Raw genomic sequence first — 18806 nt, 5'->3', positions numbered from 1 at the left:
TGTTGTATCCTCACAGAACAAGGCTATCCTAGCATGCTTTGCGCGCCGGCTGTGGATTTTCAACAGAAAGAGAAAATGGGGAGAGCTATGAAGTTTTAAACGTAAGTTTGTTAAAAACTAGCCGTAGAAACCTAAAAAGCTTAAAGCGGTTCAGTTTATAGACATTTTTCGTTTGTATATTTGTTTTTTAAATTACATTTTAGGCAGAAATCAGCCAGAACGAGTTTGTTTCGCAGGTCCCAGTTATTCCCGTGTGTGTGGGTGGGTGTATGTGGCGAATTAAACTTGTCATTTGTTTTAAGGACAATGGAGCAAAGAAGCGTTTTTATTAAGCTTAGAAGTGAAGAGTGAAGCTGTTTACACACAACCACAGAAGTTCTTCTGTGAAAAGTAGTTTTACATTCAGGGATTTACACAGCTGACACGTTTTAATGAAGTAAAAAGTGTTTGTGTGAAGAATATAATTTTTATCTTCTCATGTGGATGAATGTAAAAATTTGTTTATTGCTTTTTTGTCACCTGTGGTCTGACATTCTCTGTAGGACTGCAGGTGTCCAGGGTCAGGAGAGGATTTACCTGTTGGTCATCCTGGGAGAGAGGCCTTCTACTGTCATCATGTTAATGTTATTTAGCTGTTTGATATTTGAACACATTTATTAAAACAAATACTAATAACTTTCTGGTCATTGATTTTATCACCAGTTTTATTATTACAGATGTTTTTTGAACATGTTACATGAACAGAAAATGAAAATATGGTAAGGAGACAAGATTATTTATAATACGTTACACATATTTACAGATCAAAACCAGTATGGACCAGTTTTGTAAGGTTAAAGCAGGAATAACCTGAGTGACTCTTCCTGGATCATATATTTAAACTGAGTGAGCAGGAAGTCTTTAACAGTGCAGCTGGATCTGCTGCAGGAGGATCCAGACATGGATGGAGGGCTGGAGCAGACCCGTGGCTGGACGTTTCTGGTCAGAGGAACATCACACATGACGGTCTGCAGAGAGAGCTTTGGGACGCTTCGTCTCATTGTCCACTCCATCGTCCATCTACAGGGCCTGCTGGGCTGGCTCAGACGACGGCTGTTACATCTCTGTGAATGACTTGCCTGTTAACAGTAGTGGTGGTCTGCTGGTATGCTGGTACCTCCTCCAGGACAGAGCACCACTGACCTCCTCCACACACATCATCTTCACGCTCATCCTCCAGACCCACAACTTCACCAGCACAGAGGCATTTGTGCAGCACAGTGCATGCTGACCTGTAATAGATTAAAAGTTTTTTTAATTGAAAAATGTAAAACAAAACATAACCTGCAGTACACTGATTCTGTTCAGTTTAAAGAAAAGCAGCAGGGAAAACTACAGAGAATTTACATTTTTAAGACAGATCTAATCATTATTAGGCTTAAGTTGAATAAACAAATGCACATTGAAAACACTTCAGTGCTATTTGATTAAAAAGCCTGTTTTTTAAGCCTTTTATTCCCATTTGATGCAAAATAAGATCTAAGGTACAATTTACATTAGAAAACATCCTACTGCATTCAACATTTATAATGCATTTGGTTTATAACAATTACCTACATGATAATACTCTGTAGAAATGTGTTGTATATGTTTAACAAGTTCATTCTGTAGCTTAAAACATACATTAAACCATCTTAAGTTAACATGTAAGTCCTGAAAGCTTCTAGAACAAACAAAGTTACTTTACCTGAAAACGGTTGTGAACCAACGCTGCTGATGGACATGAAGCTGCTGTAGCTCCTGCTCGATTTTCGCTAGCTTTAGCGTTTTTCCTTTGCGTGACGGGACCTACGGGCCAATGTAGAGGTGAAGGCTAGAACGTCCGATTTCAGAGCCGTTGGGTTCAGGCCCCCTGTTTTCGCTGTAGATCACTGACCTTGACCATGCAGATCTCCTCAGCATCAACCACCTGGTCTCTCTCCTGTTCCTCACTCACTCTCTTAAAAAATCTTCGTATATCCATCTAGCCATCCATCTAGCCATCTAGCCAACACATTGAAAAACATTTTCAATTTCTAATGCCAAGACAAATGCTACCATGCCATTTAGTTTTCACTCACTATAATTGAAACAGCCATTGGTGGATAAATGGGACAGAATATGGACAACTGTTAGCCTAATATAGCCTATGTTTGGTTGCTCATGATGATGGCATTTTCCATAATGTCACATTAAGCTGCCAACATTTATGTTAAAGTTAGACGAGTACAATATCTCCCTTCTTTCCCATAGGTAAACATAGGAAATATTAAGCAACTGACAACCCACATGGAAAGAAGTCATAAACATATAGGTTTTAATATATGTTTTGATGTAGCTTTTGAATATATGTGACATATATAAAACTGGCTGTTTACTATATTATAGATACATATATGTACCTATAATATATTATATATATATATATATATATATATATATATATATATATATATATATATATATATATATATATATAATAGAAAAAATATATAATATAGAAAAATGGTCAATAATAGACACATTCGGCCATATTCTGATTCAGGTTTTTAGTGTGTAGTGATTTTTGTGCCACCAACTGGAGCGTGCAGTGATCAATCTGCAAGAGCACAACCTGCTCTGCAGTCATATGCAGCCCTCTCTCTGCATGCTCAACTCCGTCTCTGCCTGCACAAATCTCCCTGTTGTTTCTCAATTAGCAGTTTTTAAAGCAATGTAGCCTCTCCGTCAGCCAATCAGACAGCTCTCCATTATGCAATCAAAGCATGTCCAGGAAATACTGCCAGGAAAATTGCACTTTTTTCAGATAAAGAGGACTTTATATAATTATATTTAATTAGGTTGATTAACCCTCCTCTTTTCCTGGGACATTTCCACTGTTCACTTCCTTTAACACATCAAGGGATCATTTATGCCTAACCAAACAGAGAAGAAACACTTTATATGGTGAAATTAAAAGTCCTCTTTAACTGAAAAGAGTGCAATTTAACAGTTTTAGGAATAGGCAATGTGTCTTTTCTGGAAGTCAAATATGGTCACCCTAATCATGACACATGAATTACAACAAATTATTTTGCAGGCAGTGGATGGTGACTGGTAGCTAACCAGCAGCAGAAAGCAGATCAATAAGCTGTTAAATGGGTGTTTTTCTGTAAAGCAGTATTTCCTGGACATGCTTTGATTGGATAAAACAGAGCTGTCTGTGATTGACTGTTGGAGAGGCTACTTGTTGAGGAGAGCAGGGAGAGATTTGCATGCGCAGAGACAGAGTTGAGCCCACAGAGAGGGCTGCAGCTGCTGCACACAAGCACAGAGCAGGTTCTGTACGCTCAAGTTGGTGGCACTAAGTCACTCAATGAATTGGCTGGCTCGTTAATCATGTCACTTCAGGGGAGTTTTCCGACCATTTTACTTGACATCAAAGCTTTTCATTATGGTTTGAAGCATGTAAACATGCTAGCGGAGTTAGCATTAGCATGTCGGTGCGGTAGCATTTTCCTTTCTCTGAAGTCTGAACTATAACCTTGAAATATTAACGGCAGGGCCGGAGTGGGACACATTTTCAGCCCTGGAGTTTCAGACCCCAGACCGGCCCACTTAACGAATTATTATTAAAATCATGTTAGAACTTTATATGTATAGTCTACAAAAGCACACTACTCGGTAAAGCCTTGTAATTGTAAAGCAAGAAAGAGTTGAAAGAGTTGAGTTGCTTTACAAGAAAGAGCAACTCTTTCTTGTAAAGCAAGAAAGAGTTGCTTTACAATGTAGGTTTATTTGAACATCAGTGCACATCTCCAACATTGTTCTTTACAACACATTCTCTAACAATATAACAATCTACATTCTGTTCAAACAGCTGTTCTGAGATTTTCAAACCTTTAAAATGAAATGACTCAGCACTCCCTTTCACACTTTTTCCAGTTTCCCTAGACTCACCTGCACACAATTAAAATAATCATCTGTAAAGCTTTGGCACATTTCATATGGAAAACACATCTTTGTAACCAATTAAAATATTTTCTATGGCAAAATATGCAGGCTTATTTAATTTTACTTTCATTCTAATAACGATCTGTTGTGGGCTTTGTGCATTTACTAACAGAAATACATCAGGTCACTACTATTATTTGGGCATTAAAATTATTATAATGAAACTGATGTTTGCTTGTTTGCACATGAGTTGGCTCACCTTCTATCCCAACAGGAGCAATACCCTCACTGCTGGCTCCTGGCTCTTCTTCTGACACTACATTGTGTGAAAATTGTCACAATTCAGCATTCATTTTCCTTTTTTACATGCTTTCTGATCAATGCTGAATCATCTAGCATTTTAGGACACTTTCATATAGAGCCAGGATAGTTTTCATCATATAAATTTCAATAATATTCAGTTCACTGACTCAATAAGTAATCCTACCTGTACATGCCCGCTCTGGAATTGTGGGTTTCTGCCTGGTGCTTATTAGGCCTACTGGATCTTGTGTTTGACTCTGACAAGACAGTTTGGTGGCATCAGTCACATCATACTGTAAATTATATTACATAACGTTATGTCATGATGCCATATAATTCATTATTGATGCTTAATTAACTTGAATGGTGATTTGCAGCCGGTAAAGTTTAACATCTTGACTTGCCTTACCCGTTTTATCTTCATTTGAAGTTAAAGACCGCAAGCTTGTTTGAGAAAAAAAGGTGCTCATTTTTGCACATTTAGCTGCATCCAGGGCCAGATTAAGACTTCGTTGTACCCTGGGCAACAATATTCAAGGGCCCCATCATCACGACCCAAGGATCACCATAATATGGTCACATACAGAATATTTTACTGTAATATGCAGTAAATATACTCAATGCTTGAATGCCTGACATCACGTAACCCGCTCAGGGTAACCTTTGACCCACCTTGTGTGGACTGACCAATGACGAGAGGGTCTTAACTTGAGGCCCTCTCTTCATTGGTCAGTCTGCATGAGACTGACTCTCAACTGACGTTTAGTCATAGGCAGCGAAGCGTCTGTGCAGCACAAAAGCCCGGGTGGACAGTTTGTTTAGTACAGGGTGATCATATTTCCATTTCCAAACAAGAGAACAGGGGATCTGTGCCTATGACGTCACACTATGGCAACACCACACAAACCACGTTGGGACCCATTTTCTTGTAAGAACTAAATTAATATCAGATTCTGCCAATAAAAGGGCTCTAAAACAATTCATATGTAAATATTTAGCATATGTATTGCAAAATCTCATTTTTCTGCTTTAGTGCTGCAACAAGGTTTTAATAATAATAAATTATTATAACTTTTGTTTTACTACAGCATCGGTACACTTCCTGTGCACAGATTATTAAGGGTGCTTGTTTCAGCTGTGAGATTAGACGATAGGATCAATGATAAAATAAGTTGTCACACACTCCATGGAAACTTTCAGAGAATCCACAAATAGTGGCTTTCAATTTCATCTGATAATATTAGAACATGTCAGTAATGTCTGAGGAGCTTTTATAAACACTGGATAACTAACAATACTGGAGAGGGTAACAATTACACAGAGGCTTCTGGGGAGCCCAGTTATGGGGTGGGTGGGGGGGGGGGTCATTTTGCCTTGGCCCCCAAAATGTCTTGAAACGGCCCTGGGTGTGTGACTGAGTTTTGAAGGTGATTTGAATTGTATCAGATGTATAACTATGACATGTGTATAACTTATTGTTTTTTACTGGTAAAAACTTGTAGTGGAGATAAATCTACCTACATTTTACTTTACACTTAGTTTTGTTTTCTTGTTTTTATTGAACTATTTCCTGTCCTGTCTGTCTCTCGTCTTCCTGCGTCTCCTCTAAACTCTCCAGAAAAAACTGCTGCCAGGATTCTTACTTTTTCACCTCATCAGTTACTTTTGAGCAGATCAAATGGATCTCCTGACCGCAAAGCGGAGTGCGCCTTTCGATGCTGCGTCAGTGAGGTGAAATCACCGCAGCACCGCGCAGCACAGGTGATGAGCTGCGCAGCAGCAGAGCGCTTCAGGCACAAATAAGACAGAAAATAGAGAATATGTGCGGACATGAACGATCGTGTGCTAATTATAGTTTTTTGGTTGCGCCACTTTGAGAATGGACCGTGCGCTGGACGCAGCTGCCTGGATCGCTGCGCAATAACGCGCTGTGCCGCTCTTTGTGCTCTCTGCTCAGAAGAGTCCATAAATGATGTAATATAGATAGAAAACTTGTTTCCGGCTCCCCTGGATGTGTAAGATATACAGCTCCCCCATAATTCGATCCCTGCTCCTGGATGAAAAGCCGGACATTTTCATCAATACAAGAACCCGCAGTCCGGACGCCCGGACAGAGAGTGAAAAGTGGACATGTCCGGGGAAAACCGGACATACGGTCACCCTAGTTTAATATAATGCGGGAGATTACAGACATGCCTACAGTATTTTGCTCGTGCGCTTGCTGGCCTGGGCCCCTTAGAGTTCGTGGGCCCTGGTCAATTGCCCAGTTGCCCATATGGTTAATCCGGCCTTGGCTGCATCTGTTTCCAACGCTTTCCTCTTTTTAATTCTTGCCTTCTCCGCGCCACCCTTGCTCTTTCTACTTTCCATCTTTCCGTCAACTGCGTGGTCACGTGGTGCGCACAGGCGCATACTGGGGGAAAAAAAACGAGCTGCAGCCTGCAGGTAGAGCCAGCCAGAGACAGCCGGGAGGAGCGTATGTGATCAGCCCGGCGGCCTCAGTGCCATGACTGAACACCGGCACCAAAAAATAAAAATAAAATGATAAAAAACAAAAACGAGAGCACCGGCCCCATGCGGCCCAAACATCGCGCGGCCCACCGGGAATTCTCCAGACCCTCCCGATTAGCCACTCCGGGCCTGATTAACGGTGTGCTGCTGTTGCTGTCTTACCCTAATGTGATGTTGAGTGACTTACATGAGCGCTGAGCAGGGTTTGCTCAACGATATATAGGTTTTGCTGTATCGCCCCGCCCCCTGACTTGTCAACAAAGCTGCGGGAAGTGGATGAAGTCCTTTCTTGATACTTCCTGTGTGCGACGGTGTAGTTCTATATTCATTAATTATTATTTCTGTTTCAGACTAAAAAACTCATGTACCAACTACACGTCGTGATTGTGTTGAGCATGTAGATGTGAACAAATAAAAAAAAGTTCACTGAAAAAAATTTAATAAAATAAACCAAAATGATAGGGGGGCTTGTGATTATTTTAGGGGGGCTGAAGCCCCCCTAAAACGGACCTAACGACGTCAGCGGGTTCAGGTCTCAGCGGTCTGGCAAGGACCCAGCCTTTCTAGACCGGCGAGAACCCGTACTCATAAGCATCCTGCCTGTGGATTCGGACACACCCTGTGGGTGGAAAGAGGTGAGATTGTAAGGCTCGCTGCAGAAATAAAAACACAGAGCATCAACACTCGTCTGTAACCCATAAAATAATAATGAGCATCATGCTGCTAGATCAGCAGCTTGTGATGACAGTTAGTTCTGCTCACTAGGTCAGCTGTCCTTAATCCACAAGATGGGATATATGGCACTAGAATTCCAGATAAAGAGCTAGGAACAAGGCCATTTGTAGGCCAGAACCAAAATCTTAAATTGAACACAGAACTGAACTGGGATCCAATGCAGAGACAACAACTGGAGTGATATCATCAAATCGACCAGTGCCAGTCTAAAGACGGGCTGCAGCATTTTGAACTAGCTGCAGCCTAGCAATACACCCATGATCAACACCCAAGTAAAGACTATTGCAGTAGTCTAAACATAATCAACTCAGTCTTATCATTAATCTGGAAAAAATTACAACCAATCCACAATCCTTAACCTCACGAAGACAACTCAGATCTAAATCCTTAGCTTTAACAGGAGCATAGACCTGACAGTCATCAGCATAAAGATGAAAGTCAAGCTCATATTTCCTAAAGATGGCCCCAAGAGGGAGCAAATATAAATTGAAAAGCAGGGGACCAAGTACAGAGCCCTGTGGGACCCCATATTTCAGGGGAGCATCACTTGAGCAGAAGCTACCAATCTTCACAGTCACATACCTGTCAGACATGTAGGAACTCATCCAGAAGAGCGCTGAACCAGAGACCAACTAAATTCTCCAGTCGATTGAGAAGTATAACATGATCAAGAGTATCAAATGCAGCGGTCAGATCTAAGAGTAATAAAACGACTGTCACCCACATCAGTGTATTGGTAAATATCATTGAACACTCTCACAAGCGCAGTTTCAGTACTATGCTTTGCTCTAAAAGTTGATTGAAAAACTTTTTAAACTTGTTCTTATCTAAATGGTCTGACAATAGCTTAAAACGACTTTCTCAAGAACCTTAGAAAGAAATAGCAGCGTAGAAATAGGTCGATGACTGGATAATACAGAGACATCAAGACCGGGTTTCTTAAGGGCTGCACGATTATGGCAAAAATGATAATCACGATTATTTTGAATGAAATTGATATCTCGATTATTTACCACTTTTATTCAGTAACTTTGATTAAAGTCATCTATTGAACATAACATTGACTTTTTTACATTTATCATCTGTAGCTTTACAGACATTTAGCAAAACTGACATTTAATTCTCCCAAACTAAAAGTGTAACTTTGTGTAAAGTGCAACAACAACTGAAATGTACAAAAACACACTGTATTAAAATAGAATATATATTTAAAGAACATTTTGCCATGAACTTCCACAACCTACTGAAACTACTTTCAACAGTAAAAAAAATGAAATGTAAAAGCTATTTATTTTCAATCATCCTTCATGAATCACGGTAAAACATCACACGTTATTTTGAGGTATGTAAATCTTAGTGTGTGGTACCTGGGAAAAAAATCCAGTAGGGCACCACTGATTGTAAACAATACTGTATACATAAAAAGGACTCAAATAGTAACTTTGTCTTGAAATATAAAATATAAAGTTCAACAACAACTGAAAAGTACTCAGTGTATGAAAATAGAATAAATATAAAGAACATTTAGCCATGAAATTAATTCCACGACTTAAACTACTGATCTTTAAAAACTAAAATAGAAAACAAATGTGCATGCTCAAGTCCTTTACTTTTACACTCTTTCTTTATGTAAGGTTTTTAGCCAGAAAGACAAGCCTATTGACATGATCTGGCGTCAGAGATGCACGCAGACAGGTGACAATATTGCCACCTGTTCTGAAGACCCATTCCGAAGAGGCACTTGTGGCTGGGATGCAAAGATATTTCTTCGCAAGGAGGGACAACTTTGGAAAGAGCTTCGGGGATTGCTTCCACCAATCCAGGGGGTCTTCCTCAGTGTCAAGGGTCGCTGCCTGGAGGAAGGCCTGTGGCTCTAAGGCTGTGGCCTCGTCTGGATGTAAAGCAGGTCCCGAACCACCTGGACAAGTGCCCTCAGGGACCTTGAAGAAACTGCCGAGGCCCTTCTTCCTCCTATTCTTCTTTGCTTCTTCTGTGTCATCAGATTCAGCAGGCATCTGCATCACTGGAGTCTCCTTTAAGGGAAAAATTAGAAGTCAGAGTCTTTAGTGAGTGTTCAGGCAGACTCAGGGCCTTCTGCGCCTTGGCCAGCTCCTTCTTCTTTTTCTAACTGTAGAAGGTGGTGCTGACCACCTTCTTGCAGACCCCAATTGCCCGATCAATCCTAGCATCTTTCATGGCTCTCTCTGTGATTGGGAAAAAAAGAACATTCTGTTAAGATATTAATTTTAATTTATTTGTTATAATGTATATATATAATCCAATCCACAGATAGGACTGTCATGTGTGTGTGTGTGAGAGAGAAAGAATCTTTCAGATTAAGTATTCATTCATATAATTAATTCATAACGGATTCATTTTGAATAAATAAATTACTAAACAAACAGTAACTTTGTCTTGAGATATAAAGTTCAACTGAAAAGTACAAAAATACACTGTATAAAAATAAACAGAATAAATATAAAGAACACTTTGCCACCTAATTAAACTACTACTGGCCTTTAGTTGAAGAATGAATCAAATGTCAAAGCAAGTTATATCACTCATGAATCAAAATCTCAAATATCACACTTATGTGGGAAAAACCAACAAAGGTAGGTAATGACTGTAAACAATTAAACAATAAAAATGGGATGGCCTCTGCCTTTTTCATAAAGGTTTTTTTAGACATGCATAGCCTGAGGTTGTAAACACTGTATGGTAATTTTTTTCATTCGATTCTAATAATTACATCCGTAAATCATATCCAGCTTACCTATGGCCAAATGGAGTCTGTGTCCGAAGCACTGAAGCCTCATCCAGCCGTTGAGTTGAGCAGCTAGTGTTACGTTGCGGGTGTTCGTTGTCTGTGGTCATGCAGATGAGTTTCCCCTCATCTAGGTTCCAAGCAGCTATCGCTTGTCTCAGTCCAGCAGCGATGTTCTGCCCTGTGTGATCCTCTGGGAAATAAGACGTCTGTAGACATCTAGTTTCCATGTTGAAATCAGCATCTATAAAATGAACTGTGAGGTTCATATACGGTTCCATTGTTTGGCTTGACCACAGGTCGGTAGTGGTGGCGAAATATTTAACATTAGCAAGGTCCTTTAGAACGCCCTGGTGACACTCATCATAAAGAGCTGGGACACACACTCGACTGAAATGATTTCGGGATGGCAAGTCGTACCTTTTATCTAAAGTCTCGACAAGTTTCTTGAATCCCACATTAGCTACGGTGTTAATGGAGCACTGGTCTTTGGCAAGGAAAAAAGCAATGGCGTTTGTTATTTCTTTGTGTCTTCGAGAGCTTGTTCGGTATTTTGTTGTGTTGTAGAGGGTGTCCTCAATGGATGTTTGGGACGTGGAAGCTGTCGGGGTTGAGACGGTTTTCTACTCTATTTGTTCTTTCATTGCCTGATCGTATATCACTTTGTGTGATGACTTTAAGTGGTTAAAAAGATTTGTTGTGTTGCTTTGTTCAATTCAATTCAAAAATACTTTATTAATCCCAGAGGGAAATGGATTGCTGTAGTAGCTCAGAATAATAATAATAATCAAGTCATCAAAGAGTTGTTGTATATTACAATGGCTGTTGGCAGGAAGGATCTTCAGTAGCGGTCAGTGTTGCAGCCAAACTGAAGAAGCCTCTGACTGAAGACACTCTTGCGTTGTCGGACAGTCTTGAGAAGAGAATGCTCAGGGTTGTCCATCATTTTCTTGATTCTCTGGAGAATCCTTCTTTGCATCATCTCCTCCAGCGGTTCTGAAACTGCCGAAACTCTGGCTGAGTCCTTGAAAGGGCTTGGAGTTCCTCCATCTTGTTGGCCAGTGACCTCACATTGCCCATTATGATCGATGGAAGAGATGGTTTGAATTTCCTCTTTGTCTCCATTTTGCTCCCGCTCTACACCCACGCTTTTTACGTTTCAGCTCATTTGGGATTTGTGGCTTCAAATGAGGTATTATTTCAGCCTTTCCAATGTTAATCAGCTGCTCCCGATTGTAAACCAGCTTGTTGCCATGGTTACGCATCATAACAAATGCTCAAAAAGTGAAAAAAGCTAAAAAATAGCAGTAACAATCCTCCAAGCTTCACAGCACCAGAAACAGAAAAGTAAAGTGTCCAAAAAATACAGTTTTTCTTGAGAAACTAGAAGAAAAAATGTCCAAGAAAAGGCGCAAGCACAACGGCACGGCAATATTTACATATTATTGTTTGCTGACACACATCTGCTTCCTCGAACCCGAAGTGTTTCCACACCACAGAAGCGATTTTTCCTTTTTTCTCCACCAGCGGTTGTCTTTCTTCGGCCATTAAATCCCCCTCATCTTTTCTGCGTGACTGCTAACACACTAGCCTTGCTTGAAACTTTAGCACCGCTGCTGAAGACGAGCACACATGGGGGTGGCTGTGGGGAGAGCAGTCTGACAGAGAGTCTCCTGGGCTACCGGCGCTGTGCTATATTGTGCGTCACACAACGTGGCTAGTCTGATAGAGTGTCGTCACAGGCTTACATGCGGTGCTGCGCTGTGCTACACACAAAGCAGCACGGGGGAAACAAATGAACGGAACAAAAAAATTGGATTTTTTTTTCTTTTCATGATCGTTAAAAATCCATATCGTAATTGAGATTAAAATTCAATTAATCGCCCAGCCTTAGAAGGGTTTGATTACAGCTACTTTCAGACTCTTTGGAACTTGCCCACACTGCAGACTAGAGTTGATTACATTATGAACCATATTTGAAATAGCTGGCCAAACATTTTTAACAATAGAGGATGGAATGATGTCGAGTGCAGAGCTGGATGGTTTCATCCTTCTAACAATTTCATCCAACATGTCTGGGGATACAGAGTCAAAAGAATTGAAAGTAGTTGAATCAAAACAGATTTCTTCATCAATAAAACTAAATTGCTGGGGAATTTGAGCTTGAATAGTTTCAGTTTTGCCTATAAATTATGTCAGAAACCTCTCAGCAGTAGTCGAAGAGACTTTAAGTCCACCTGCACACGAAGGATTTCAAATCTCATCCACGGTAGAAAATAGTACTCTTAGGCTATGCTCATTAGAGCTAATAATATCAGATAAAAACGTGGATTTTGCCTTTTTTACAGCCATTTGATAGGAACACCATGCAGACCTCATGTCTTCAAATGAGGGCTGTGACCTAGATTTCTTCCACTTTGGCTCACATTTCCTGCATTAGGTGAAGATTCTCTGTCATCCTGGACATGATCATCCTGAGCTTTAATATAAAAACAGCTGGACATTTCTGGTTATCTTGAAGACGTTTTTCTTCTCATCCTAGAGGCTTCTTCACATTGGTTGTGAGTAGAAGGCTGTGAGTTATGGTCAGAAATAAACACACTGACGGTCTTTCTTTAGTTTCTCTTTTGAAAACGTTTTAGTCTAAACAAAGGTGATGTTATTGTTCATAGAATTAAAATTCAAGTCCATGTAGGACCTGTGGTTAGTTGGCTCATTTGAAAAATGTAATGTTTTTGACCTTGAAAGAATCAGGAATCATTAGGAACTGGAATCTAAACAGGGGAATCGTTCAAATTCAAACGATGCCCAACCCAACTTTTTGTCTGAAGTGATTAACGTAACTGCAGTAAACGTTGACAGATAAAAATAGATTGTGACCGGATTTTTTAGATCCTGCTGGGGTCACTCAGTGACGCACCCATTGACAACCCAACTCTGGTAATTGGCAGCTCCATAGTCAGAAATGTGGCAGAGACTCCAGCAACCATAGTCAAATGTTTACCTGGGGCCAGAGCGGGCGACATTAAATCCTACCTGAAACTGCTGGCTAAGGATAAGCGTAAATACAGTAAGATTGCTAATTACGCTGGTGGTAACTAGGGCTGTAGCGAAGCCTCGACGAAGTCGACGGCTCGATTCTAAAAATTTGTCGACGTCAGATCCGGAAGTCGACGCACCGCGCCCACATGTTGCATCCCCAGGAGTTTGTAAATAGAGGAGGAATCTGCCCGTTTTTCCTCTAGTTCGCCCTCTTCTCCGCCTTCACTAACATCTCCGCCAAATACCGAAGACCCTGAACAATGTCCGTCCACTACTAGATTCCTTTCCTGTTTTGCCCGCCTTCGTCTCCCGGCAACGGACAACAACTTCCGGGGTCAGATGCGCTACTTCGTGTCTATCGCAGATGTAGAAAATCACCGGGAGCGCTTCTCCCTTAATAAAGGAGCTTCTTTCAGACATGAGGAGAGCTGTTTTGGTGGTAGCAGTCTCTCCTCCGTGCTGGTCTGTTTGCTGCTGGGTATTTTGGTTTATTTAAACTTGGCAACTTGAACTTAACATTGGTAAAGCTACTGTTAGCATCTTCGCTAACAGCTTCTTGCGTTGGGATAAGCTGTTATGTTTTGGTTTAGAGTTCATCTTTTTTGTGGTGTAGATCTCCCTTTTATTACATTTAGAGTGTTGTGGGTTTTCGGTTTAGTGTAAAATATCACCTGAGTTTGGTTTAACCCGTAAGACCACTCGCCTCACGCACATAAGTGACCAAAACAAAGCAGCATGGAGACACTCCATCTTCTACCACCTCTCAGGCAGCAGCCTGCACTCCCAAGTTCTACATGTCACCAGAACATAACCAACCAACACAATAAAAGCAGTGTTATACAAAATGGAAGGCCTGTAGTGTTTATTCTCTTACAGTAAGAATTTATCAATTTTTTTGAGGAATTTATTTGAGATTTTCTGGTTTTTGTTAATTGTGCAATAGAAAAATAATCATTAGATTAATTGTATAAATAGTCATTAGAATAGTCGACTATTCGATAAAATAATCGTCAGAATAATCGTTTTAAAAATAATCGTTTACCCCCAGCCCTAGTGGTAACATACCTGCAAACTCGGGCTGTGGAAAAAGGTGACAACTACAATGCCCCCCTCCCGTCTGTGGGGTTTGTAGTGACCTGCTCTGGCATTTACATACTTCTTGTTGGAATAATTAAAATAAACTCATCAACATGATTTTTTGCTAAATACAAACTTTTTCTACCATGACGTTTAGACAGTCTCTGCTCAGAGAAACGAAAAAATATGCCTGACAAAAATGAGTAGGGATCATCATATATTTTTAAACATTTTATGAGACTAATTCACACTCATGTTACAGCCCCCTGTATTTGGGCTGATGAGTTTATCTCCCTCTGTTCATCCTGTGAGGTGAACCCCATGATCCAGCTAAATTCCACCACCAGACGGATCCATTATCTGGAACCCTTTGGCCTGCTGCTGCTGCTCCCCACAGGGCAGCTGGTGCACATCAGCTGATTAAGAGGTCTGCACAAACAGTTGAAAAGCCAGACTGAGAGGAGCTGGAGAGAGGAGCTGGCATATAGAGGAATCGGTTGTGGCTGAACTGCTGAGCTGGAGAGCTGTGACTGAGACCAGACTGAGAGGTGCCGAGAGGGAAAAGCTGCTGCTTTTCTGGTTGGAACGAGTTTCCTAGGATCTCTGAGCTGACATCCAGAGCATTCTCCAAGTGGTTGGGTTCTACACCCTATTGGCTGGAGTCAGAGCGAGTGAAGAGTACCAATAAGCTTATTTTATCAAGAAGTTCATTAATAGACTGTCATCACTAACGTCCCTCCACCAGTCACATTTTGGTTTAAAGCTCCTTTTGTAAATAATCCTCCGTAGTCTCCTTGAGTGTTAATACTCTTGAATATTCCTCCTTAGACCCCTTTGATTGTGTTTTACTCATTTGTCGACTTCCTTTGTTGGTCCTAGAGCCTTTGTATTAATGATAAATTAATACTTGTTGAGTGCCCACTCACTTTTTGTATTTTGAGTTCACTGGCTTTGGTTGGGAGTATGGCCTTAGAGATTCAGGCTGCAACGCCCTTTGTGTGTTATCAAACCACCTTAGTGGTTTTACTCCCAAATAGGGTTAAATATACTTTCCGATAATTGTTGAAAAAAGACAGTTTTCTTTCCCTAAGTGGATATTATTATTTGAGTGGATTAAATCCTCTCACTTTGTGTTTTGTCATTGCCCCTACAGGCCTGTTGGAGCATCCCACCTGTAGGCGCAGAGTCCAGGAGTTCCAAATAAAGTTTATTTTCATCATTTTAAAATCGTCTCGTCTTGGTTATGTTGCGGGTCCACCACTCCTAGTGAGTCTTGCTCAGGGCCCGTAACACTCAGAACAGCAAACATGGAAACATCTGAAAATATTCCAATATTCCCAAATACTGTAACCATCCCAAAAAGGTTATTGTTGTGGGTCATAAATGCAGCTGCTCTGATGAGTTTGTTGTGATTAAATGTTTAGAAAGAGCTGCAGCTGCAGGTAAATGTAGCATTATCTCAGCTTGAATACTTTAATTAACCACTGCTAAGGGCAAATTGCTGATCTGACTCTTTAAAGGCAGGGTACGCATGATTTAAATGTGAAATAACTTTAAAAATGTTTAATTTTGACCATCTGACCTAGTTTTATTTAAAAAAGTAAATAATCTTTAATATTTCAATTTTCTCCTAAGTCCCTCCCCTGCCCTGTAGAGCTCAGCCAATATTTCTGCATGCCTAACGCGTTGACCAATAGAGCTCCGGACCCCACGTGACTCTCAGTTAGTAGACGCTATATTGGCAGGTAAAAGAAGCTAAACAAACACGGATGTAAACATGAACGTGAACGGGATCAGCTTGGATTTTACTTCGTCGGAGTTTACTTCACACTTTAAAACCGAATAAATCGTTTTATATAGTCAGAAATTAAATAGACTAAACATCTCCGACCCTTACCGTGCCCCTGGGATACTTTTTAAAAACGCCAGAAGCTGTCGGAGCGGACTTCTTACCGGACCTGGCCAGGGAACCCTTTGGGATTCCCCCGGAGGAGCTGGCCCAGGTGGCTGGGGAGAGGGAAGTCTGGGACTCTCGACGCTACTGCTCCTGCAACCCGACTCCGGATAAGCGGATGATAATGGATGGATGGACAAATAACAGATTTACACGTAAGTAGTTTAAATAGAGTGCTGTGCTGTTTGAAATTATAAACTGAATGCCAAGAGAAATCACTAGTCAGATTTTTTTCCGTGAATAAAATAAATATGTCAGGCAGGAGCGTCTCAGGATCTGTCTGAGATCTGTCTCGATGAGACAGATAATAGCAATCCAAAGTGCTTTTTAAGTGTGATCTGACAATTGATCAACCATTGCTTAAAAATGAAATACAGCTTAGCCGGTTAATAGCTGTGATCATAAGACCCGTAAACGGCAGCACGCAGAAATCACGAGGCAACGTTTTACGTGATGTTTACTTGCTGCTATGAGTAATAAGACAGAAAAAGCTACGCCAAAATAAGTTTAGGAAGCCCACTAAGAATCGTAATAAAAGCATTTAAAATAAATACCATACACAGTTGAGGAAACGTTGGTTTAAGTACCTTATATGTACCTGGGGACTTGACCCAACCAAGATGGGACTTGACCCAACCAAGATGGCGCCGAGGAAGGACGCCCTGGTGCTAACGTGCGTCATGTTTTGTTTGTTTTTGTCTGCAAATTGTGTGTCAGCGTGCTCTTACACCCGTGAAGAGCTTCTAAACGTCAGAAAATCAACGCCGACGGACCTACTTCCAGTTTTTTTAGTGGGTGTGGCGGATTTGGTCCACTTTTTAATTAAGAAAGTGAGACGCCGTAGGAGAGGGAAACGTGCAGGAGTGCTCGTGCGTCTACGAAGACGCGGCTCACGTACGCCCTTACCTGGGATCTTCCTCTCCAATGTCCGCTCACTTAGCAACAAGACGGATGAACTGGCATTGCTGATTAGACGAAACAGAGACTTTTCTTCCTCTTCTGTCTTATGCTTCACGAAGACGTGGCTCAACGAGCAGACCCCAGACTGCGCGCTCCATTTGGAGGGACTCCAGCTCCTCCGCGCAGACAGACAGCGGGTCTTATCCGAAGGAAAGAGAAAAGGTGGAGGTGTCTGCTTCTACATCAACAATGCCTGGTGTTCGGATGTGACTGTGATCTCCCAGTACTGCACTCCTGCTCTGGAATTCCTCTTCATAAACTGTAAGCCATTCTACTCCCCACGTGAGTTCGCTTCATTCATTCTGGCTGCTGTTTACATCCCGCCGAGCGCGGACGTGCACGAGGCTCAACGTGCGCTCGCGGAGCAGATCCTAAGTGTGGAACAGACCTTTCCGGACTCTCTAGTTATTATCCTCGGTGACTTTAAGAAGGGAAATCTGAGCCAGGAATTGCCTAAGTACAGACAGTTTGTTAAATGCCCGACAAGAGAGCAGAACACGCTGGACCACTGCTACACCACAGTCAGTGGAGCTTATCGAGCCGTAAAGCGAGCTGCTCTCGACTTCTCTGACCACGCCATGATTCACCTCATCCCCTCAAATAGGTAGATGCTGAAGCTCTCCAAACCTGCAGTGAGAACTTCTAAGAAGTGGACCTGTGAGGTTGTGGAGGAGCTTCGCATGTGTCTGGACTCAACAGACTGGAACATGTTTGGATCTGCCACAGACAACTTGGATGAATATACAGACACTGTGACGTCATACATAAAATTCTGAGGACAGCATTATTCCAACAAAAACCAGGGTCACTTTTAACGATAAGCCCTGGTTCACACCCAAACTGAGACAGCTGAGGAGGGAGAAAGAAGCAGCCCACAGAGCCAAGGACAGAGAAAGCTACAAGGGCGCTAAGTACCAGTTCTCAAAAGAGTTGAAAAAGGCGAGATCCCGGTACAATATGCGTCTAAAGGAGCAGTTCTCCGACAATGACACCACCTCTGTCTGGAGAGGGCTCAGGCAAATCACTAACTACAAGCCTAGGGCCCAACATGCTGCTGACGATCTACAACTGGCTGAACAACTTAACTCCTTTTATGCAAGGTTTGAAATGCAACACCCATCCCCCACACCCCCTACTGCACAGGTTTCTTCAGCCACTCTGGTGTCACATGCCTCCCCCACCACCTTCACCACTGTGAATAGTACAGTCCCCGCTGACCACCCCTCCCCCTCCACTGCCTTCTCAGTGACAGAAGAGGATGTGCTCAGGGTTTTCTGTAAGCAAAAACCCACGGAAATCCCCGGGCCCGGACGGTGTCTCCACCGCTACCCTGAGACACTGCGCAGAGGTATTGTGTCCAATCTTCACGGACATCTTTAACATCTCCTTGGAGTCCTGCCATGTTCCAGCCTGCTTTAAGCTGTCCACCATTGTCCCTGTCCCTAAGAAACCCCGTATCACTGGACTGAATGATTACAGGCCTGTGGCGCTGACGTCTGTAGTCATGAA

The 18806-nt window shown here is 41.7% G+C and overlaps 1 protein-coding gene across 1 annotated transcript in view; it reads right to left on the bottom strand.

Annotated features, from left to right (window-relative positions):
- The window catches only part of LOC129163062 (gastrula zinc finger protein XlCGF57.1-like), a 42690-nt gene that overhangs the window by 9034 nt on the left and 14850 nt on the right, over positions 1 to 18806 (bottom strand). The gene's annotated exons all lie outside the window — the stretch shown is intronic.

Source organism: Nothobranchius furzeri, chromosome 2, assembly GCF_043380555.1.
Source record: "Nothobranchius furzeri strain GRZ-AD chromosome 2, NfurGRZ-RIMD1, whole genome shotgun sequence".
Lineage (NCBI taxonomy): Eukaryota > Metazoa > Chordata > Actinopteri > Cyprinodontiformes > Nothobranchiidae > Nothobranchius > Nothobranchius furzeri.
The sequence above is the reverse complement of the archived record's forward strand: the minus strand, read 5'-3'. Positions and strand labels throughout refer to the sequence as shown.